This window comes from Dendrobates tinctorius, unplaced genomic scaffold (assembly GCF_039654945.1).
Source record: "Dendrobates tinctorius isolate UK_male_01 unplaced genomic scaffold, ASM3965494v1 ptg000011l, whole genome shotgun sequence".
Taxonomy (NCBI): Eukaryota; Metazoa; Chordata; class Amphibia; order Anura; family Dendrobatidae; genus Dendrobates; species Dendrobates tinctorius.
Window position 1 is genome coordinate 100,007,341 of NW_027361679.1, and position 25,519 is coordinate 100,032,859.

Consider the following 25,519-nt stretch of genomic DNA (forward strand, 5'->3'; position numbering starts at 1 on the left):
CACATGTAGGGTATCAGCCTACTCAGGACAAATTGAAAAACAATTTTTGGGGTCCAATTTCTCCTGTTACCCTTAGGAAAATGAAAAATTGGGGGCAAAAATATCATTTTTGTGGAAAAAAATGATTTTTTTATTTTCACGTCCGAGCGTTATAAACTTCTGTGAAGCCCTTGGGGGTTCAAAGTGCTCACCACACATCTAGATAAGTTCCGTGGGGGGTCTAGTGTCCAAAATGGGGTCACTTGTGGGGAGTTTCAATAGTTTAGGTACATCAAGGGCTCTCCTAACGCACATGACACCCGCAGACCATTCCATCAAAGTCTGCATTCCAAAACGTCACTGCTTCACTTCCGAGCCCCGACGTGTGTCCATACAGTAGTTTTCTCCCACATATGGGGTGTCAGCGTACTCATGACAAATTGGACAACAACTTTTGGGGTCCAATTTCTCCTGTTACCCTTGGGAAAATAAAAAAATTGGGGACTAATTGATTATATTTGTGGAAAAAATACGATTTTTTTATTTTCATGCCCGGGCATTATAAACGTCTGTGAAGCCCATGGGGGTTCAAAGTGCTCACCACACATCTAGATACGTTCCTTAGGGGGTCTCGTTTCCAAAATGGGGTCATTTGTGGGGGGTTTCCACTGTTTAGGTACATTAGGGGCTCTCCAAAGGCAACATGACACCCGCAGACCATTCCCTCAAAGTCTGCATTCCAAAACATCACTACTTCCCTTCCGAGCCCCGACGTGTCCCCATACAGTAGTTTTCTCCCACATGTGAGGTATCAGCATACTCAGGACAAATTGGACAACAACTTTTGGGGTCCAATTTCTCCTGGTACCCTTGGGAAAATAAAAAAATGGTGACTAAAAGATCATGTTTGTGGAAAAAATACGAATTTTTTATTTTCACGCCCGGGCGTTATAAACTTCTGTGAAGCACTGGGGGGTTCAAAGTGCTAACCACACATCTAGATAAGTTCCTTAGGGGGTCTAGTTTCCAAAATGGTGTCATTTGTGTGGGGTTTCCACTGTTTTGGTACATCGGGGGTTTTCCAATCGCGACATGGTGTCCGATCTCAATTCCAGCCAAAAACGTCAAATGGCGCTGCTTCCCTTCCGAGCTCTGCCATGCGCCCAAATAGTGGTTTACCCCCACATGTGGGGTATCAGCGTACTCAGGACAAATTGCACAATAACTTTTAGGGTCCTGTTACCCTTGGAAAAATAAGAATTGAGGGTGAAAAGATCATTTTTGTGGAAAAAATATGATTTTTTAATTGTACGGCTGTATGTTATAAACTTCTGTGAAGCCCTTGGGGGTTCAAAGTTCTCACCACATGTCTAGATAAGTTCCTTGGGGGGTCTAGTTTCCAAAATAGGGTCACTTGTAGGGGGTTTCCACTGTTTAGGTACATCAGGGACTCTCCAAACGTGACATGGCGTCCGATCTGAATTCCAGCCAATTTTGCATTGAAAAAGTAAAACGGCGCTCCTTCCATTCTGAGCTCTGCCATGCGCCGAAACAGTCGTTCCCCCCAACATATCAGGTATCAGCGTACTCAGGACCATTTGCACAATAACTTTTGCAGTCCAATTTCTCCTGTTACCCTTGGTAAAATAAAAAAAAAATTGAACCTGAAGTATTTTTTTTGTGAAAAAAAGTTAGATGTTTGTTCATTTTTTTTAAATATTCAAAAAAATTGCTGTGACGCACCTAAAGGGTTAATAAACTTCTTGAATGTGGTTTTGAGCACCTTAAGGGGTGCAGTTTTTAGAATGGTGTCACTTTTGGGTATTTTCTATCATATAGACCCCTCAAAGTGGCTTCAAATGTGAAGTGGTACTAAAAATAAAATGGTGTTGTAAAAATGAGAAATCGCTGGTCAACTTTTAACCCTTATAACTTCCTAACAAAAAAAAATTTTGGTTCCAAAATTGTGCTGATGTAAAGTAAACATGTGGGAAATGTTAGTTATCAAGTTTTTTGTGTGCCGTATCTCTGTGATTTAAGGGCATAAAAATTCAACGTTGGAAAATTGCGAAATTTTCGCCAAATTTCCGTTTTTCTCACAAATAAATGCAAGTTATTTGAATGAAATTTTACCACTAACATGAAGTACAATATGTCACGAGAAAACAATGTCAGAATCACCGGGATCCATGGAAGCGTTCCAGAGTTATGACCTCATAAAGGTACAGTGGTCAGAATTGTAAAAATTGGCCCGGTCATGAATGTGCAAACCACCCTTGGGGGTGAAGGGGTTAAGATGTCCCAGGGTGTATGTTATTAGAGTTTGGAGTACCATTAATAATATTTGCTGATGGTTTCCTGTGTAAGCATGTGTCTAGCACATTTTGTATGTCTATGACAGCATTTATTTGTACACAGCATGCATACAGGTATCAGTATTTGAAATATTGAAATATAATAATATATATCTCTATGTAGTGGGACCTCATTAATTCATGAGCACTTGCACTTTTGTATTTTGTCTGGGGTTTTGGAACCTTAAATATTGAATTGTATGTGATTATGACCCAATTTTCTTTGTTCACTTTCTAATGTCTGCTTTTGTACAGACTTTTTTAATTGTTTTTAACCATGTGTTTGTATGTAGTGTTTGCTGAACTTAAATAAAATATATATTTTTGTATTATAAATATTGGTGGTGATCCCTATAGTTGTTGCATATACTTTTTCTTGGTCTGCAGACGTGACGTCATCACGCCCTCTGAGCCGAACGTCACATTTAGAGAACGCGGAAGACGCTGCAGTGCTGGGAGAGGTGAGTATGGCAAGCTCCGGTGTACCCAAAGGCGAGTGGGCCCCCCCGCATGCACAGGGTCCCGGCACTTGCCCAGGTGCTGACGACGGCACTGTTTATGTATAATGGGCCCCATATAATGCTCCATATACAGTAGGGAAAAAAATCACCTTGTCTGATATATCTTGCAAATTATGGTGGAAAATAAGTATTTGGTCATTAACAAAAGTTCATCTTAATATTTTGTTATATATCCTTTGTTGGCAATGAAAGAGGTCAAATGTTTTCTGTAAGTCTTCACAAGGTTGACACACACTGTTGATGGTATGTTCCTTCATGCAGATCTCCTCTACAGCAGTGATGTTTTGAGCCTGTTGCGGGGCAACATGGACTTTCAAATGCCAAATATTTCACTTACTTCTTACATTATATGAGTGCTCAGAAACCAGACAGTATAGTCCTCCATACAGTATTATGGGCAACACATAGTGCACCATACAGAATAATTAGCCCCATATATTGCTCCATATAGTATATTTAACCCCATCTATTGCTCCATACAGTATAATAAGCCCCATATAATGCTCTATACAGAATAATGGACCCCATGTAATACTCCATACAGTATATGATGGGCCCCATATAATGCTCCATAGAGAATGGGCCCATTCTAATACTCAGTATATGATGAGCTCCATATACACTGCTCAAAAAAAATAAAGGGAACACTCAAATAACACATCCTACATCTGAATGAATGAAATATTTTCATTGAATACTTAGTTCTGTACAAAGTTGAATGTGCTGACAACAAAATCACACAAAAATCATTAATGGAAATCAAATTTATCAACCAATGGAGGCCTGGATTTGGAGTCGCACATAAAATTAAAGTTGAATGTAATTTCCTTAAAACAAGTCAAAATTAGGCTCAGTATTGTGTGTGGCCTCCATGTGCCTGTATGACCTTCCTACTGTACAACACCTGGGCATGCTCCTGATGAGGCGGCGGATGGTCTCCTGAGGGATCTCATCCCAGACCTGGACTAAAGCATACACCATCTCCTGGACAGTCTGTGGTGCAACGTGATGTTGGTGGATGGAGCGAGACATGATGTCCCAGATGTGCTCAATCCGATTCAGGTCTGGGGAACGGGCGGGCCAGTCCATAGCTTCAATGCTTTCATCTTGCAGAAACTGCTGACGCACTCCAGCCACATGGGGTCTGGCATTGTCCTGCATTAGGAGGAACTCAGGGCCAACAGCACCAGCATATGGTCTCACAAAGGGTCTGAGGATCTCATCTCGGTACCTAATGGCAGTCAGGCTACCTCTGGCGAGCACATGGAGGCCTGTGCGGCCCTCCACAAGAAATGCCACCCCACACCATTACTGACCCACTGCCAAACTGGTCATGCTGAAGGATGCTGCAGGCAGCAGATCACTCTCCATGGCCTCTCCAGACTCTGTCACGTCTGTCACATATGCTCAGTGTGAACCTGCTTAAATCTGTCACGTGCCCCGTCCTGTGTGACACGGCCAGCAGGCCGGTAACTAATACAACAGGACACGGCAGGTGTAATTGTCCAGTGTGACGCAGAGCGCAGGCCCGTAATTAATACAAGACAAAGGGGGATAGGGAAACATTTACAACGGAGGGCCCTGAAATAGGGAACGGGGAATGTGGAGACCTCCTGCACTCCCCTGAGTCAGTGTCCCTAACGTTCCCTATGCTGGTTCCGCACCGGGCGCCGTTCAGGAACCTGTAGCCCTGGCACACCCTACACCTATCCCTTGCTAGGGACCTGGGTGGCGCAGGCACTGGCCCCACCGCTGCACTAACACCAACATGAGGAAAAGTGACAAACAGGGAAACACTTAGCTTTGCTCTGATGCACTTGCTCCTGGCAACAGAGACCACCACCTGAGTGCATCTTCCTCCACCGTATCCAACACCTGGGTGCAACTTTACAGCAACAGCGTCCAGCACTGAGTACCGCCTTGGAGCAACAGAGTCCAGCACCTGAGTGCAGATGTCCAGCAACCGAGTCCAGTAAACAGTGCAGCTCTCAGTAACAGAGTCCAGCAAACTGAGTGCAGCTTTACACCATAGCTGCCACTCCACCAAGCTTTGCAGGAATTCTTCACTGACACCATAGCTGCCACTCCACCATGCTTTACATGAACTCCTCGCTGACACCATGGCTGCCACTCCAGGACTCTGAATGAGCCGCCCTGGACTCTCCTCCAGCTCCCCATCCAGCTCCTTCCTTCACCAGGATGGTTGGAAAGCCCAACAATAATAATATCATCCATGTGAGTGAGCACTACTGGCACACCTTTATAGAGCAAACACACCTGTTAGTGATTCCCGTGCAATTACTCTAACCACCACCAGGGGCAAACTATCTCTAAAAACACCAGTGCAATGACCATACTGGCCACCGGGGACAAAACTAACTGAGCAGAACAGTTCACAGGAAAAAAAAAGGTTATTTGTGCATTTAATCTGTCGGATCCACCCTGGATCATGACAGTACCCTCCCCTTAATGAGGGGACTCTGGACCCTCAAAACCGCTCCTCATCAAGAGCCACCCACAGAGGAGACGCCCAGATCCAGAGTCCACCACAGCAACCACCTGCACTTCAGGTTTATGACAAATGCACCGCTGGTATTGGCAATATAAGTTCTGGAGGCACCACACATCTCCTAAGCGCCGACCTGGGGAACAAGTTATATATGTGTATGTTTGGTATGAGCTGGTAAGATTCCACAACACACTTCCACTGGATGCTTTTTTGGTGGTACCCATACACACTCGTTCACACACAGGTCTGGACCTGAACGTTTATTGCCACACATTCGTTTGTCAATATTCGGTGAACTCTTTCTGGGATTGACAACAGAGGCATCCCCCTGTGTCACCACACTCACACCCCCGCCATTCACCAAGGGAACACCACCCTCCAACCCTTTACACCACGAGGTCTGCACCTCCTAGGGTTGGCTAATGGCGAGGGTAAAGACAACCCCTACTCCCCCGCAGCACACCTGCTGCTCACACCAGAGAGAGAGAGGGGCCTGGAATATGGAGGAAAAATACACTTCCTGGTTGCCTTCCTCCACACGACCAGGAGGGGGCGGCTTCTTTGGTGGTATGGAAGATTTGGCGTGAGCCCCGCGGACCATATCACCAGTCTGCTCACTACAGGGACGCACCCCTTCACCTCGGGAACCCCAGACAGCACCATGGGGACACCAACTCCACCCACCTACCTGGGTACGTCCACCTGTATGAGCAAGTCCCGCTCCCCAGCAGCGACTCTAGGGGGCTTCATTGCCAGCCGCTGTTTGATTTTCCGGTTGTGTCAGAGGGAAGGCCCCAGACCCTGATTACTGCTGCTGGAACTGCTTACACACCATGCAGCTCCTCATTCACCTCAGCGAGGCCCAGCAGCAAATGCTCACAGGTCTGAACATAGCCCGAGGCTCACCAGAAAAAAAAAATGTATTGGTTGGTGATAATGTCACGTGCCCCGTCCTGTGTGACACGGCCAGCAGGCCGGTAACTAATACAATAGGACACGGCACGTGTAATTGTCCAGTGTGACGCGGCCCGCAGGCCGGTAACTAATACAACAAGACAAAGGGGGGATAGGGAAACATTTACAACGGAGGGCCCTGCAATAGGGAACGGGGAACGTGGAGACCTCCTGCACTCCGCTGAGTCAGTGTCCCTAACGCTCCTAACATTCCCTATGCTGGTTCCGCACCGGGCGCCGCTCAGGAACCTGTAGCCCTGGCACACCCTACACCTATCCCTTGCTAGGGAGCTGGCACTGGCCCCACCGCTGCACTAACACCAACAAGAGAAAAAGTGAAAAACAGGGAAACACTTAGCTTTGCTCTGATGCACTTGCTCCTAGCAACAGAGACCACCACCTGAGTGCATCTTCCTCCACCATATCCAACACCTGGGTGCAACTTTACAGCAACAGCATCCTGCACTGAGTGTCGCCTTGGAGCAACAGAGTCCAGCACCTGAGTGCAGCTGTCCAGCAACCGAGTCCAGCAAACTGAGTGCAGCTCTCAGTAACAGAGTCCAGCAAACTGCAGCTCTACACCATAGCTGCCACTCCACCAAGCTCTGCAGGAATTCTTCACTGACACCATAGCTGCCACTCCACCATGCTTTACACAAACTCCACGCTGCCACTCCAGGACTCTGAATCTGCCTCCCTGGACTGTCCTCCAGCTCCCTATCCAGCTCCTTCCTTCACCCAGGATGGTTGGAAAGCCCAACAATAATAATATCACCCACGTGAGTGAGCACTACTGACACACCTTTATAGAGCAAGCACACCTGTTAGTGATTCCCGTGCAATTACTCTAACCACCACCGGGGGCAAACTATCTCTAAAAACACCAGTGCAATGACCATACTGGCCACAGGGGTAAAACTCTCTCTAAGCACAAGTGCAATGACCATACTGGCCACCGGGGACAAAACCAACCCTGAGCAAAACAGCTCACAGGAAAAAAAAGGTTACTTGTGCATTTAATCTGTCAGATCCAACCTGGATCATGACAAAATCTGTGAAGAGCAGAGGGCTCCAGTGGCGAATTTGCCAATCCTGGTGTTCTGTGGCAAATGTCAAGCGTCCTGCACGGTGTTGGGCTCTGAGCACAACCTCCTTCTGTGGATATTGGGTCCTCAGACCATCCTCATGGAGTCGGTTTCTAACCCTTTGTGCAGACACATGCACATTTGTGGCCTCCTGGAGGTAATTTTGCAGGGCTCTGGCAGTGCTCGTGTTCCTCCTTGCACAAAGGCCGAGGTAGGGGTCCTGCTGCTGGGTTGTTGCCCTCCTACAGCCCCCTCCACATCTCCTGTTGTACTGGCCTGTCTCCTGTTAGTGCCACCAGCCTCTGGGCACTACGCTGACTGACACAGCAAACCTTCTTGCCACAGCTCGCATTGATGCGCCATCCTGGATGAGCTGCACTACCTGAGCCACTTTTGTGGGTTGTGGAGTCCGTCTCATGCTACCACGAGTGTGAAAGCACAACCAACATTGAAAAGTGACCAAAACATCAGCCAGAAAGCATTGGTACTGAGATGTGGGCTGTGCTCCCCACCTGCAGAACCACTCCTTTATTGAGGGTGTCTTGATAATTGCCAATAATTTCCATCTGTTGTCTATTCCATTTGCACAACAGCATGTGAAATTGATTGTCAATCAGTGCTGCTTCCTAAGTGGACAGTTTGATTTCACAGGAGTTTGATTTACTTAGAGTTATATTCTGTTGTTTAAGTGTTCCCTTTATTTTTTTTGAGCAGTGTATAATGGCCCACATATAATGCTCCATACAATATATAATGGGCCCCAAACAGTATAAAGAGCCCCATATAATGCTCCATACAGTATATGATGAGCACCAAATAATGCTCCAAAAATAATTGGCCCTAAAAGATTCTTCATATATAATTGTCCTCATAGGATGCTCCATATATGATGGATCCCATAAGATGCCCCATATAATGCTCCATATACAGTACAGGGAGTGTGTGTTAGAGACTTTTGCCCGGAGAACATGAAAACCTGGAGCCGGCTGTGTACATGGAGCATCTTATGGGATCAATTTTGTATGGACCGTCATATGGGGCAAATTGTATATAGAGTATCTTATGGGACCCATTATATACATAAGTGATCCCATAAGATGCTCCATGTACACAGCCGGCTCCAGGTTTTCGTGTTCCCCGGGCGAAAGTCTCAGTGGTCCTCTAACACACACAATTCATGATTCACAGATAAGGCAGAGAAATATAGGTATAGTACACTGAAAAATATTTCACTTTTAACATTACATAAGTTGCTCTATACAGTATTATGAGCACCACATAGTGCTCCATACAGAATAATCAGCCCCATATATTGCTCCATACAGTATTATGGGCACCAAAAAGTGCTACATACAGTATAATCAGCCTCATATATTGCTCCATACAGTAAAATGATCCCCATATAACGCTCCATACAGTATGAGCCCAATATAATGCTCCATACAGTATAATGAGCCCCATATATTGCTCTATACAGAATAATGGACCCGATATAATTCTCCATACAGTATATGATGGGCCCCACATAATGCTCCATAGAGAATGGGCCCATTCTAATACTCAGTATATGATGAACCCCATATATTGCTCCACATATAATGGACCACATACAGTGGGGAAAAAAAGTATTTAGTCAGTCAGCAATAGTGCAAGTTCCACCACTTAAAAAGATGAGAGGCGTCTGTAATTTACATCATAGGTAGACCTCAACTATGGGAGACAAACTGAGAAAAAAAAATCCAGAAAATCACATTGTCTGTTTTTTTTTCATTTTATTTGCATATTATGGTGGAAAATAAGTATTTGGTCAGAAACAAGCAATCAAGATTTCTGGCTCTCACAGACCTGTAACTTCTTCTTTAAGAGTCTCCTCTTTCCTCCACTCATTACCTGTAGTAATGGCACCTGTTTAAACTTGTTATCAGTATAAAAAGACACCTGTGCACACCCTCAAACAGTCTGACTCCAAACTCCACTATGGTGAAGACCAAAGAGCTGTCAAAGGACACCAGAAACAAAATTGTAGCCCTGCACCAGGCTGGGAAGACTGAATCTGCAATAGCCAACCATCTTGGAGTGAAGAAATCAACTGTGGGAGCAATAATTAGAAAATGGAAGACATACAAGACCACTGATAATCTCCCTCGATCTGGTGCTCCACGCAAAATCCCACCCCGTGGGGTCAGAATGATCACAAGAACGGTGAGCAAAAATCCCAGAACCACGCGGGGGGACCTAGTGAATGAACTGCAGAGAGCTGGGACCAATGTAACAAGGCCTACCATAAGTAACACACTACGCCACCATGGACTCAGATCCTGCAGTGCCAGACGTGTCCCACTGCTTAAGCCTGTACATGTCCGGGCCCGTCTGAAGTTTGCTAGAGAGCATTTGGATGATCCAGAGAAGTTTTGGGAGAATGTCCTATGGTCTGATGAAACCAAACTGGAACTGTTTGGTAGAAACACAACTTGTCATGTTTGGAGGAAAAAGAATACTGAGTTGCATCCATCAAACACCATACCTACTGTAAAGCATGGTGGTGGAAACATCATGCTTTGGGGCTGTTTCTCTGCAAAGGGGCCAGGACGACTGATCCGGGTACATGAAAGAATGAATGGGGCCATGTATCGTGAGATTTTGAGTGCAAACCTCCTTCCATCAGCAAGGGCATTGAAGATGAAACGTGGCTGGGTCTTTCAACATGACAATGATCCAAAGCACACCGCCAGGGCAACGAAGGAGTGGCTTCGTAAGAAGCATTTCAAGGTCCTGGAGTGGCCTAGCCAGTCTCCAGATCTCAACCCTATAGAAAACCTTTGGAGGGAGTTGAAAGTCCGTGTTGCCAAGCGAAAAGCCAAAAACATCACTGCTCTAGAGGAGATCTGCATGGAGGAATGGGCCAACATACCAACAACAGTGTGTGGCAACCTTGTGAAGACTTACAGAAAACGTTTGACCTCTGTCATTGCCAACAAAGGATATATCACAAAGTATTGAGATTAAATTTTGTTTCTGACCAAATACTTATTTTCCACCATAATATGCAAATAAAATGAAAAAAAACAGACAATGTGATTTTCTGGATTTTTTTTTCTCAGTTTGTCTCCCATAGTTGAGGTCTACCTATGATGTAAATTACAGACGCCTCTCATCTTTTTAAGTGGTGGAACTTGCACTATTGCTGACTGACTAAATACTTTTTTGCCCCACTGTATAATGATCCATACAGTACATGATGAGCCCCATAAAATGCTCCAGAGAGCAGTGGTATTATTAGGAATGTCATGTACAGAGAGCTGTTACATTATTAGAATAGTCACACACAGAGATCAGCTGTGTTACTGGGAAGGTCACATGCAGAAAGCAGCTTCGTTGTTAGAACAGTCACAGAGAGAGCGGCTGCGTTATTAGGAAGGTCACATATAGAGAGAGGCTTTGTTATTAAATTAGTCACGTACAGTGGGTGGCTGCATTATTAGGAAGGTGACATATAGAGCGGCTGCGTTATTAGGAAGGTCACATACAGAGAGAGGCTGCATTATTAGGAAGGTCACGTACAGAAATCGGCTGCGTTATTAGGAAGGTCACATACAAATAGTGGCTGCGTTATTAGGAAGGTCACATACAGAGAGCGGCTGCATTATTAGGAAGGTCACGTACAGAAATCGGCTGCGTTATTAGGAAGGTCACATACAAATAGTGGCTGCGTTATTAGGAAGGTCAATTACAGAGAGTGGCTCTGCTATTAGGAAGGTCACATACAGAGAGCAGCTGCGTTTTTAGGAAGGTCACATACAGAGAGCTGCTGCGTTACTAGGACAAGCACATACAGAGAGCAACAGCTTTATTAGGAAGGTCACATTAAGAGAGCGACTGCGTTATTAGGAAGGTCACGTACAGAGAGCGGCTGCGTTATTAGGAAGGTCACGTACAGAGAGCGGTTGTGCTATTAGGAAGGTCACATACAGAGAGCGGCTGCGTTATTAGGAAGGTCGCATACAGAGAGTGGCTGCGTTATTAGGAAGGTCACATACAGAGAGCGGCTGCGTTATAAGGAAGCTCACATACAGAGAGCGACTGCGTTATTAGGAAGGTCATGTACAGAAATCGGCTGCATTATTAGGAAGGTCACTTATAGAGAGCAGTTGCGTTAATAGGAAGGTCACGTATAGAGAGCTGCTGCGTTATTAGGAAGGTCAAATACAGAAGGCGGTGGTATTATTAGGGAGGTCACATACAGAGAGCGGCTGCGTTATTAGGAAGGTCACATGCAGAGAGGGGCTGCATTATTAGGAAGGTCACATACAGAGAGTGGCTGCGTTTATTAGGAAGGTCACATACAAGAGAGTGGCTGCGTTATTAGGAAAGTCATAAACAGAGAGCGGCTGCATTAGGCCTCTTTCACACATCCGTTTTGCGCCGTCAGGCGAGATCCGGCTTTTTTTTTTTTTTTTTTTTTTTTTTTTAAACGGACCCGGCGAAATGCAATGCCAGATCCGGTTTTTCCCCATTGACTTGCATTAGCGCCGGATCGCGCCGGATGGCATTGCGGTTCGTCTGCTTTTTGTCGGATCCGGCCAGTTGTCTCATTCTGGTGTCTGGAAAAAACGGCTAATGTAACGTTTTTTGTCTCCGGCTTTTTGCCACAATGAAAGTCTATGGGCGCCGGAATGCGCTGGATCCAGAAAAAGACGGATCCAGCCACCGGATCCGTTTTTTTAAGTCTGCGCATACTCAGATCCAATTGGCCAGCCCCCAGGAAACAGATATAACCTGCTAGACGGATCCGGCAGAAAAACGGATCCGTTTCTACAGTTCTCCAAAATTTACGCCGGATCCGTTTTTTCTAAAAATAGCCAGATCCTGCCTGACGGCAAAAAACTGATGTATGAAAGTAGCCTTATTAGGAAGGTGACATACAGAGAGTGGCTGCATTATTAGGAAGGTCACGTACAGAGAGCGGCTCCGTTATTAGGAAGATCACGTACAGAGAGCGGCTGCGTTATTAGAATGTCACATACAGAGAGTGGCTGCGTTATTAGAATGTCACATACAGAGAGTGGCTGCATTATTAGGAAGGTCACATACAGAGAGCGGCTGCGATATTAGGAAGGTCACATACAGAGAGCGGCTGCGTTGAGATGGGGGGGTTAATGTCACCTTTGTATTGTCAGGTGACATCAAGCCCCGCGGTTAGTAATGGAGAGGTGTCAATAAGACACCCCCATTAATAACCCATAGTCACATTGCAAGTAAACACAAACACCCAGAAAAACAGTCCTTTAATTGAAAGAAAGACGCAGACTCCCTTAATAATCTTAATTAAGGGGGCGGGGCCTAGCTCTTGATGTGAGAAGTCAGGTGGCTGTGCTTCTCTGCCACCATTAGCCTCAATTATCCTGCACAGAGCCCAAACCAGCTAATTCCTTTACCAGGATCAGATGTCTGAAGGTCCCAGGAGTCAGGGGTGAGCTTCTGCCAGACTCAGAGAGACAGACATGGGCCGCAAAAGGCAGAAAGATGTCGGAGCCTGCAGCAGTGCCTCAGTCCAAGATGGTGCTGAGAGAGAGGAGGAGGCGGGAAGAAGAAACACAGCCTTTGCACAAAGGCTGGAAGTCTCAGCCCGGCTGAACAGGTATGTGAAGGGCATAGAGACAGATGAAGAAGGAAATGGAGAGAGTGAGAAGCACAGAGATGAGGAGGAAGATGATGAGGCGATGCCTGTGCTGAATGCAGAGCTGGAGCAGGAGGAAGAGGGGGATGGTGACACTGTGCAGTTAGCTGAAAGTGCAGATGTAGCAGAGCCCACCCTGCGGGATGTATTCCAAGCTGTCTTATACTGCAAGACTGCCTTAGCTGCTCTAACAAAGCAAGTGAATTGCCTGAAAGAAGAAATGGGAGGCATAAAAACATCTATGCAGAAAGTTACAGCCAGATTAACTGAGGTGGAGGACAGAGTTGGTGTAACAGAAGATCACTTAACCTCAGTGCAAAAGACACAACAACAGCACACTCAGAGAATCACGGTAGTAGCCAATAAAAATGATGACCTGGAGAACCGGTCACGTAGGAACAATTTGCGCATTGTGGGCATCCCTGAGAGAGCTGAGGGTGCTGACCCCACAACCTTTATTGAAACCTGGCTGCTGGACAAGTTTGGTGCTGATAACTTGTCGAGAGTGTTTGCGGTGGAGCGTGCCCATCGCGTACCCATGAGACCCCCAGTGCCGGGAGATGGACCTCGCACGATGCTAGCCAGAATCCTGAATTGCAGAGACAGGGACACTATCTTACGAAAGGCTGCAAAGTTGACAGATCTTAACCTGGAGGGCAAACGAATCGAAATATACCCGGATTACTCAGCCGAGGTGCAAAAGTTGCGACTGCGGTATGGCGAAGTGAAGAAACAGCTCCGCTCTTTGCATTTGAAATACTCTACAATTTATCCTGCTAAATTAAGAGTGGAACCTTTTGGAAAGGTCATTTTTTTCCCGTCACCGGTTGAGGCTGCTTCGTGGTTGGAGCGCAACCGGAGCAAATTGAGAGAAGATAATGGCAATATGACCACATGACCCTGCTAGACTGATCACTGGACAGGGTTGTGGCGCTGCTTTACTCTGCGAAATAGGAGCGCAGAGGAGGGGGAGAACTCCCCACTGGGATCTACGTATTATGGTTAATTGTTTGACTAATGGTTCGGGACTATGCATACTGTTGACAATATGACGGAGAGGCTGCCAATGATGGAGGAGAGAAGAGACAAGGAGAAAAAATACAAACACAAAATACTAATATAAAGTGTAATAATCACATTAATATAAATAAAGATATAAATATATAAAAAAGTGTGATTGAACCAATCTCCCAAGAAAAGGATGGCAGACCATCCGGTGTATATGAAAAGATTTACTCAAGGGTGGATAAAAAAGTGCCACAAGATAAGAGCAGAATGTGCAGCATGAATGATGATACAATGATAAAGTAATAAAAATAATAATAATAACAAATGGCAAAATTTTTGTGGAAAAAATGCCTTTATTAAAATATATTGGCACAACAATTAAGTGCATTAAAATTATATATATAATCATAAAAAAGAAAAAATAATAATAAAATATAAAACCACATATGCGGTATACTTATGTATATTGGAAAACCCGTTCCATGACAAGAAAGGCTGAATTAATAATACAGGTAAAAAAGTGCATAATTATAGGGACACAAAAAATAAATATACATTAATAAATGTGCCAAAAGTGCAGCTGTGCAAATAAGTAAAAAACGCCCTAAGGCGTGTGCTATTAAACCAAAAAAATACCTGTAAGCCAATGACCGCAATGTGGATAATATAATGACGCGCCCCGACGCGCGTTTCGGAAATAAAATCTTCGTCAGGGGGATAGACGAAGGAGATTTTATTTCCGAAACGCGCGTCGGGGAGCGTCATTATATTATCCACATTGCGGTCATTGGCTTGCAGGTATTTTTTTGGTTTAATAGCACACGCCTTAGGGCGTTTTTTACTTATTTGCACAGCTGCACTTTTGGCACATTTATTAATGTATATTTATTTTTTTGCGTCACTATAATTATGCACTTTTTTACCTGTATTATTAATTCAGCCTTTCTTGTCATGGAACGGGTTTTCCAATATACATAAGTATACCGCATATGTGGCTTTATATTTTATTATTATTATTTTTTCTTTTTTATGATTATATATATATATATAATATTTTAAATGCACTTAATTGTTGTGCCAATATATTTTAATAAAGGCATTTTTTCCACAAAAATTTTGCCATTTGTTATTATTATTTTTATTACTTTATCATTGTATCATCATTGTATCATCATTCATGCTGCACATTCTGCTCTTATCTTGTGGCACTTTTTTATCCACCCTTGAGTAAATCTTTTCAATGATGGAGGAGGACACGACGCATGTTGAAGTGCGGAATACTGAGAAGTTGCTCAGGTTCTTTGAGCTCCCACTCTCACGTTGGGGAGAGAGTGACAAGTGCAAAAGGGGAAGGGTGGGGGGAGGGGAAGCGGAGAGGGATGGGGGGAGGTGGGTGGGGTGGATTTGTAGGGAGATGGGGGTTTTCATGCTGTTTGACCGGGTATGATTGGGACCACAATGTAATGATGTTACTTGATGATGATGGATTGTTCTTTCTAATGCACAATGAGTAACCGTACTGTTCGGATGATAAGTTGGAATGTACGTGGTATATCTGATAAGGTTAAGAGGGCGGCTGTTCTGAATCATATCAAATCCTGTGAACCTATGATCGCGTGCTTGCAGGAGACACATCTCACTAGAGACACTATGCACTGGTTGTCAAGAGCCTGGATGCTAAAGACATATCATTCTACTTATTCCTCGTACTCCAGGGGGGTGTCAGTCCTAATACACAAAAACACACATTATGAAGAGCTGGAAGTGCATGTAGACAGTGAAGGGCAGTATGTATGGATTGCTTGCAGATTGTTCGGACACAAAATGATTTTAGTGGCTTTATATGTCCCTCCACCTTACTCTAAAAAGAAACTACAAGCAGTACTGGAACTGACGGGCAGATGGGGGGAGACTCCATTGTTGATTATGGGAGATGTTAATAACACTATGAATGATTTTTGGGATAAAGTACGACCGGCAGGTACGGAAGCTGGACAGGACAGGACAGGATGACTGCCTTTGGCAAGTATGTAGGGGAACTTGGGCTGGTAGATCTGTGGAGAGTACGAAATGAGGGTAAGAGGACTTTTTCATGTCATTCGGCAACACATGGAACACTGTCGAGGATAGACCTGGCTTTGGGGGATACCGCTATGGACGGGATGGTGGGGGAGGTGGAATACCTACAGAGGACTCTCTCGGATCATGGTCCTATGGTGGTCACGCTTCTGGTGAGATCTGCTCGGGGTCAGAGGGGAGGTTGGCGTCTACACCCGACGTGGCTTAAAGTGGTGGACATGGGTGGCATAACCAAAGAGCTAGAGCACTTCTTCCAAATGAACGAAGGGAGTACTGAGGCCACAACGGTATGGGATGCCATGAAGGCATTTATGAGGGGACTTTTTATAAGTGAGATTGCGAGGTGTAAGACCAAAACTAAATTGGCAGATCAACAAATAAAGGATGACCTGACAAGAGCGGAGGCAGACATGATTTTGGCGCCAACGAGTGAAGCTCACAATAGACTAAAATTGGCTCAGGAGGCAGTTGATAAACTGCACATGATGCAAGCTGAGAGGAAAAGGGCATTTCAGCAAGCTCAATTCTTTGAAGAAGGAGAGAGAGTAGGTCACTTGTTGGCGGTGATATCTGCGGCACAAAGGGAGTCTTCCAGGGTGTATAAACTAAGAGATCAAACAGGGGCGACTGACAGACACAAAGGACATACTGGAGGTCTTCAAGGCATATTACATGGCACTGTACACTTCGAGAGCATGGGACACAGAGGGGGATGTCGAGAAATTTTTGGAAGGCATTTCACTACCTAAATTGTCTGAGGAAGATAGGTTGAGGTTGGAAGAACCTGTGAGTGTGAAGGAGGTGGAATGTGCAATACTGTCTATGCCCAATAACAAATCACCGGGAGCTGATGGTCTACCTGGGGAGGTGTACAGGGAGTTAGTGGAACTGCTGGCTCCGAAATTGAAATCTGTGTTTGATGAGGCTTTAGTGACGGGGGCACTGCCGAGATCAATGGAGGAAGCAGTGATAGTGGTTCTGCCGAAGGAGGGAAAAAATCCCATGGATGCGGAGTCGTACAGGCCCATTTCGTTGTTGACAACGGATGTCAAAATACTCGCTAAGATCCTGGCCACCCGGCTCACCGGGGTTGCGCATACCATTATACACGAGGACCAGTCGGGCTTTATGCCTAACCGCTCCACGGCTGTTAACTTAAGAAGATTATTTCTTAATATGCAACTGCCTGCTGATAATGGTGGCAGGAGAATAGTGATGTCATTGGATGCTAGGAAAGCATTTGATAGCGTGGAATGGCAATACTTATGGAAAATCATGGAACTGATGGGATTCGGCCCCGCGTTCATGGCCTGGGTGAAGTTATTGTACTCATCCCCAAAGGCGGTAGTTAAGGTGAATGGAGAACAGTCCGGGATGTTTGACTTGCATAGGGGCACAAGGCAGGGGTGTCCGCTGTCCCCGCTATTGTTCGCGGTGGCAGTGGAGCCCCTGGCGGCCAAGATTAGAGCTGAGAGGGGAGTGGTCGGATTTAAATTTGGGAAGCTGGAAGAAAAAATATCTTTGTATGCCGACGACATCCTGTTGTTTTTGGAAAGTGCAGGAGAGACACTGGGGTGCGCGATGGATGTAATTAAACAATTTGGGAGCATTTCGGGACTGGAGATAAATTGGCACAAGTCTTATGTCATGGCTGTGGATAGAGCAATAGAAGCGGAGGAGATAGATGAGAGGGGGAAACAACTCCAGCTAGTTTCACAGTTTAAATACCTAGGGATATGGGTAGCTCTTCCACTGTCCCGATTCACAGATCTGAATTTGGTTCCTCTGCTAGAGAAATTTAAAGGGAAAATAGGTGCATGGTGCAAATTGGCTTTAACGGTAACGGGTAGAACTAACCTGATTAAGATGGTCCTTATGCCACAACTAATGTACGTTTTGCACAATTCGCCGATATGGCTACCAAAAAAACGGTTTCGGGGCATTGGTTCTATCTTCAGATCCTTGATATGGGGCAAGAAGCAGGCACGGATTAAATTTGGAACTCTGCAAAAAGGAAAGGAAGAGGGAGGACTGGCCGCACCAAATCCATGGGTCTATTTCTTGGCAGTACAGGGCCAGCATGTCAGGGGATGGAGAGAGCTCGATTGTGGAGGAGCAGCTCACCGGGTGCTGGTACATGTGACGGGGAGACGCCCACTTATCCAGGGTCTAGAGGATGGTACCTTTAAGAAACTGGGAGCACCATATCCTACCATAGGCATGATTCAGAAGGTATGGGACACCATTAAAAGGATCAGAGGGGTGGATGAGCTGACTAGGTACTCACCGGTGTGGGACAATGAGCATCTGCCGGAACTTAATAAGCTGCGTCAAATGGGCAATTGGAAGGTGAAAGGAGTAAGATATGTGTGCCAGCTGCAGAGTGGAACGGACCTGAAGACCTTTGAGACATTGAGAGAGGAATTTGATTTGCCTTCGGTATGGGGGTTTCAATACTATATGCTTCGACATGCTTGGAGGGCACAGTGTAGATTGGGAGCCATGACGGTTCAGGGCGACATTGTACTAGAATTTGTGTGTATGAAAGGAGGGACGAGGGGAGTTATATCGAGCATATATCATGATCTACTACACTCCTATCTGGGGGACAATCACCTCACTGCAAAGAGTAAATGGGAGAGGGAGGTGGGTACCCTCACAACAGAACAATGGGAGACTATTCTTGAATATGTCCCGAAGATCTCTCTAAGCGAGCAGGCACGGCTCTCCCAATTATATGTAATACATAGAACATACAAAACACCGCTGGTCCTATTCAAGGCGGGCTTGAGGGGAGACTCTAGCTGCCCTAGATGTGGCACAGACCAGGCCGGACTGTTACATATGTTATGGTCGTGTCCGCGGCTGGTGGCATACTGGCTGGTCGTTATCAACAAAATTGAGAGAGCTTATGCATGTACGCTCGACAGGAATCCAGTGCTGTGTGTTTTGGGGGAGGTGGATGGGATACCTGTTTCAGAACATTACAAAGTGGCAATAGCGAGGTTGCTGTATGTGGCACGCAAACTAATAGCACGAAAATGGAAGGATTCGGAACCCCCCACTAGGAGGGAATTTATTGCTCAGACACGTACGGTAATGCATTTAGAGGAAAGCATTTACAGGCGAAGGCATGGTCCGCCTGGATGGCGGTGATATGATTGCTAAGACTCTCAAGTATACCCGGCATAAGGAGTATTGGGGGAGGGGGGAGGGGGGGATGGCTTTGATTGTATTACTACAAGATATGTGAATTGTTACATGTATATTGATATCCACTGTTTATTGTTTAAAATCTTTTGAAACCTAAATAAAAATAACTGGTTTAAAAAAAAAAAATAATCTTAATTAAACCATACTTACGACCTTGCCTATTACCCCGATGCCCTCATCATCTACAAAAGCTAAAAAAAACAAACAACAACATTCCTCACGTTTCTGCAGAGATGCTTTTAATCTATTTCACCCATGATGGGTCTAGGTCTGCTACATCTAGATGGCAGGCCGCATGATGCGTCCATACAACTTGTCATCCAGCAGACAGTGAGCACCGTGTGCTCAGTGTCTGCCTGTGAACTGCTGTTCCCTGTCTGAAGGCACTGTGAGCGGGAGAAAGTTCTCCCGCTCACAGTGCTGACAGGTCCTCCGAGTTCACGGCCAATGAACTCAGTTCACCTATGTGATGTCGGCAAAAGCAGACTCCGTACAATGCCATCATTACAATACCAGACTATATGCCCTGGTGTGAGGATGGAACACAGCAGGCTCCGTACAATGCCATCATTATAATATCGGACTATGTGCCCTGGCGTGATGGTGGCACACAGCAGGTTCCATACAATGCTACCACTATAACAATGGACTATGTGCCCTGGTGTGAGGATGGCACACGGCAGGCTCCGCACAATCAACCACTATAATACCAGACTATATGCCCTGGTGTGAGGATGGAACACAGCAGGCTCCGTACAATGCCATCATTATAATATCGGACTATGTTCCCTGGTGTGATGGTGGCACACAGCAGGTTCCATACAATGCTACCACTATAACAATGGACTATGTGCCCTGGTGTGAGGATGGCACATAGCAGGCTCTGTACAGTGCCACCTTTTCTAACATAGGACTATGTTCTCTGGTGTGAGGGTGGCACACAGCAGGCTCTGTACAATGGAACCACAATAATACAGGGCTTTATGCCCTGGTGTGAGGGTGGCACACAGCTGGCTCCATACAATACAACCACTATAATACCAGACTTTGTGCCCTGGTGTGAGGACGGCTCACAGAAGGCTCCGTACAATGGCAGCACTGTAATACAGGAATATGTGCTCTGGTAAAAAAAGAAAATTTTTTCAGCTCACCCCAAAGAAGACAGCTATAAGTCCGATCGGTGCACGGAATGTGGAAACAGGATCCCTCTGCAGCAAAGCGTAATATGGAAAAAAAATTCCAGCATCCAGATCAGTGATTAGATTAAAAAAAATTTTATTCCTTTATTCCAAAATTTAAAAAAATCATAAGATTCTCCATCATGATAAGAGACGCATCAGGACGTGTAGTTGGACGCATTTCGGACAAAAAACCAGTCCTTATTCTAAGACAACACATAATACATCTGAACACATGCCTATAAAGGGAAACAAAGGAAGTCAAGGAACAATCAAGACTAAACATAGCCAGCTGATTAATAGGAGGTAGTAAGTCAAAATCACACTTACAAAACACTCAAAATCTCATTCCTAATATTCATACCCGTTGGAACTCTGCTTTGTAACAATAACATCCATTTTGCCTCTCGGCGTAATAATAAATCATTTAAATTTCCACCTACCCTCTTTGTCTGCACCTTCTCTATGGCATTAACCCTAAAGTTGCTGAGATCTCCTTTATGTATATGCAAAAAATGTCGAGAAGCAGCAGACAAACTGCGTGTGGTAGTGTGACCTACGTCATAAACGTGCTCGGAAATACGACGTCTCAAGGTGCGTGAAGTATTTCCAACATACTGAATATTACAATCCACGCATGTTATGACATAGATCACACCAGTGGAACCACAGTTCAAAAAAGATTTTATTTTAAATTCCTTTCCATTAACAGTATATTCTTTATATTCTTTACGATAAACAATGTGAGATCATTGGTAAACGTTTTATAAAGAGGGGTTATACTAAGGTAGACATTCAGAAAGCTAAACATAGAATGGATGAAAAAAGTAGAGAGGATTATTTGCAGAAGGAAAGCAGAAAAACACCAAATTCTGTGGAGGGTCGGTCACCTATTGTTTTTTCAACTAATTTTAGTACTGACTACTACAGGATTGTTCATATTATTAAAAAATTCCTCCCTATATTGTATGTTGATGATACATTAAAGAATATACTGAAGGATGGGATCAGATTTGTTTCAAGGAGGAATAAAACTATTGCTAATAAGGTATCTCCAAGTGATCATACTAGTGTCAATAGAAATGCTAATAAATATTTTTCAGACAGTTCAGCAAGTATAACTAATTGGTTACCCACTTGTGGATCTTTTAAATGTGCTCAGAAAAACTGTGGGCTATGTAGGTTTATGTGGAACACAGAAAAAATAGTATCTTCTGTTAATGGAAAGGAATTTAAAATAAAATCTTTTTTGAACTGTGGTTCCACTGGTGTGATCTATGTCATAACATGCGTGGATTGTAATATTCAGTATGTTGGAAATACTTCACGCACCTTGAGACGTCGTATTTCCGAGCACGTTTATGACGTAGGTCACACTACCACACGCAGTTTGTCTGCTGCTTCTCGACATTTTTTGCATATACATAAAGGAGATCTCAGCAACTTTAGGGTTAATGCCATAGAGAAGGTGCAGACAAAGAGGGTAGGTGGAAATTTAAATGATTTATTATTACGCCGAGAGGCAAAATGGATGTTATTGTTACAAAGCAGAGTTCCAACGGGTATGAATATTAGGAATGAGATTTTGAGTGTTTTGTAAGTGTGATTTTGACTTACTACCTCCTATTAATCAGCTGGCTATGTTTAGTCTTGATTGTTCCTTGACTTCCTTTGTTTCCCTTTATAGGCATGTGTTCAGATGTATTATGTGTTGTCTTAGAATAAGGACTGGTTTTTTGTCCGAAACGCGTCCAACTACACGTCCTGATGCGTCTCTTATCATGATGGAGAATCTTATGATTTTTTTACATTTTGGAATAAAGGAGGAATATGTGCTCTGGTATGAGGATGGCAGACAGCGGGCTCCGTACAATGCCAACACTATAATACAGGACTATGTGCCCTGGTGTGAGGATGGCAGACAGTGGGCTCCGTACAATGTCTCAACTATAATACAGGAGTATGTGCTCTATTGTCAGGGTGGCACAAAGCAGGCTCCGAACAATGGCACCACTATAATGTCAGACTATGTGCCCTGGTGTGAGGGTGACAGACAGCAGGTTCTGTACAATGGCACCATTATAAGACAGGACTATGTTCCTTGGAGTGAGGGTGGCCCACACCAGGCTCCGTACAATGCCAACACAAAAATACAGGACTATGTGTCCTGGAGTGAGGGTGGCCCACAGCAGACTCCATACAATGCCACCACTATAATACAGGACTTTGTGCCCTGGTGTGAGGATGGCTCACAGATGGCTCCGTACAGTGGCACCACTATAATACAGGATTATGTGCCCTGGTGTGAGGGTGGCACACAGCAGGCTCTGAACAATGTCACCACTATAATACAGGACTATGTGTCCTGGTGTGAGGGTGGCCCACAGCAGACTCCATACAATGCCACCACTATAATACAGGACTTGTGCCCTGGTGTGAGGACGGCTCACAGATGGCACCGTACAGTGGCACCACTATAATACAGGATTATGTGCTCTGGTATGAGGATGGCACCACTATAATGTCAGACTATGTGCCCTGGTGTGAGGGTGGCACACAGCAGGCTCTGAACAATGGCACCACTATAATGTCGGACTATGTGCCCTGGTGTGAGGGTGACAGACAGCAGGTTCTGTACAATGGCACCATTATAACACAGGACTATGTGCCTTGGCAGGGCCGGATTTAAGAGGTGGGTGGCCCGGGGCCCATTTTTCAAGGTGTTGCAATATGTAATGCAAAAACACAAAATTGTTGTGAGTTCATTTTCCCCTTCATTACTGAGGCCCGAGGAACTCCCTCTTCTGGTAAAGAAAGGTAGTGAGCCTGATTGTCAAACACCTGAGGCTGATGATTGTGACTGGCTGAGTGGAGTTACGGACTGGATATAATGCTGCCGACGCCCTTCTGCCCTGCGGGTGATTTCTCTGTGGGATCCTTGGAGACCAGTCTGAATTCCTGCTCCTCCAAAGCTAAGTTTGCTGCTCGGCCTTTTGCTTTTGTGCTTTGACTTTGTTTTTGCTTTGTTTTTCTGGATTTCTGCCATTCCCTGCTGGGGTGTGCTGAATTCATTTAGCTCTGTCTTCTGAAAATACCTGAGTGCTGATTCAGTTTTTGAAGCCTAGCTGCTTCAGGGCCTTTTTCATATCAGCTGGTTGGCTTATGTCTTTGATAGGGTTTTGGCAGATTGCAGACAGCAGCCTTCCTGTCCTTTCCTATCTAGGTGGTTTTGGGACCCCGTCTTTGCTCAGTCTATCTTTCTGTCTGTGTTAGTATTTTCATATTGCTTCACCGTCATTATATGTTGGGGGCTGCCTATTGCTTTGGGGTCTGCTCTGGGGCAGTTTAGATTTCCCCTTTCTTTCTTTAGGCCTATGTATTTCTCCGGCTGTGATCGAGGGGTCTAGGGCATCGCAGGAACCCCCCACGGCTACTGCTAGTTGTGTTGATAGGTTCAGGGGTCTGCAATCTGATAGTTGCCAACTTCTCTGGTTTTCTGGACTTAGCTTGTATTTCTGCTTTTGCCTCCTACGGTGACTCATTCATAACACAAAATGAAACGAACACAAGTTTATTTACAAAAATCATTTACACAGAGTAATTCAGGTAAAATCATTCATTTTTTACAATCCAGGCACTTTCCTTGATTTTCGTGCTGCAAAATCACTAATGATGTGACTAAAGTCCAATTCACGCAGTATATCTGACTCGATGCTCATGATAGCCAAATTTACAAGTCGTTCCTGCTTCATGGATGTCCTTAATCGGTTTTCAACTAATTTGAGTTTTGAGAAGGGACGCTCACCACTGCAGTTAGCGCTATCTCAATATTTGGGAAAGTGTCCTGCACACCCTTTTACATGATAAGCTTGTACATGAAAAGTTCAGTGCTGATATCTTTTGGCTCCTCGTCTGTGAATAAATTGGCAAATGTTACAAACTGACACAGTTCATCGATAAATGTAATGTCCAAGTCATCTGAGTAAGACCTGACGAGTTGCTCTGCTGTGGCCTTAAGCTCGTCTGAAGACAGTTCTTTCAATGGCTAAAAAAGCTAAATTTGCTTGATATATCTTTATATGCTTGAAGACATTGGTCAAGAGAAGCGATAAACTGATCAATGATAGGCAAGAAAGTTTCTGTTCTGTATTTTTCAGAAGGGCTGAGTTGTGCGTCTTCCGTAAGCCATAATCCAATGGATTGAGACACACGTTTCGGCGCCTGTGTCGAGTTATCGCCTGATCATACTCAGATGAACCAGACAGCTCTTCGCCTTGCTTCTCATAAATTTTGAAGGAGTCACTCTTTAATGTGACATAGTTTTTTAAGCTGGTCAGTGACGCCACAGCAGTGTTTAGATCGAGTTTTGCGTGTTGTAAATTTTTACTAGTAGCATCTGTTCTTTGCAGGATATTATTCCAGAAGGTGGTGTTAATACCAATTTCAAGCTGATTCATTTGTCTTAACAGTCCTTTTGCTTCACACTGTACACAACATTTTCCATCAGCAATCTGTTTAAGTTCATCTTTATTCTGCTGATAGTCATGCTTAAGGGCCTTAGTAAGGCTAGTTTCACATTAGCGTTTTTTTGCGCAGCGCATCGGGCGCATAAAAAACGCAAAGAAAAACGCAAAACAAACGCGCGTTTTTTTAACGTCATGCGCACGCTGATGTGTAAAAAAAACGCAGCGTTGTTTGCGTTTTACATGCGTTTTTTGCATGCGTTGGCGTTTTTTATGCGCATGCGTTTTTAAGTGTGACGTTTTTTCCATTGTCTAGAGAACATTCTAGACTTGTTTCACTCAAAAACGCATGCGTAAAAAAACGCAACCGTGCGCAAGACCATGCGCACGCATGCGTTACCATAGACTTCAATGTGTTGTTTTTGCGCATTCCGTGCGCAAGCGTGCGCATGCGTTTTTTTGCCGAGACAGGGCGCACCAAAAAATCCAACATGTTGCG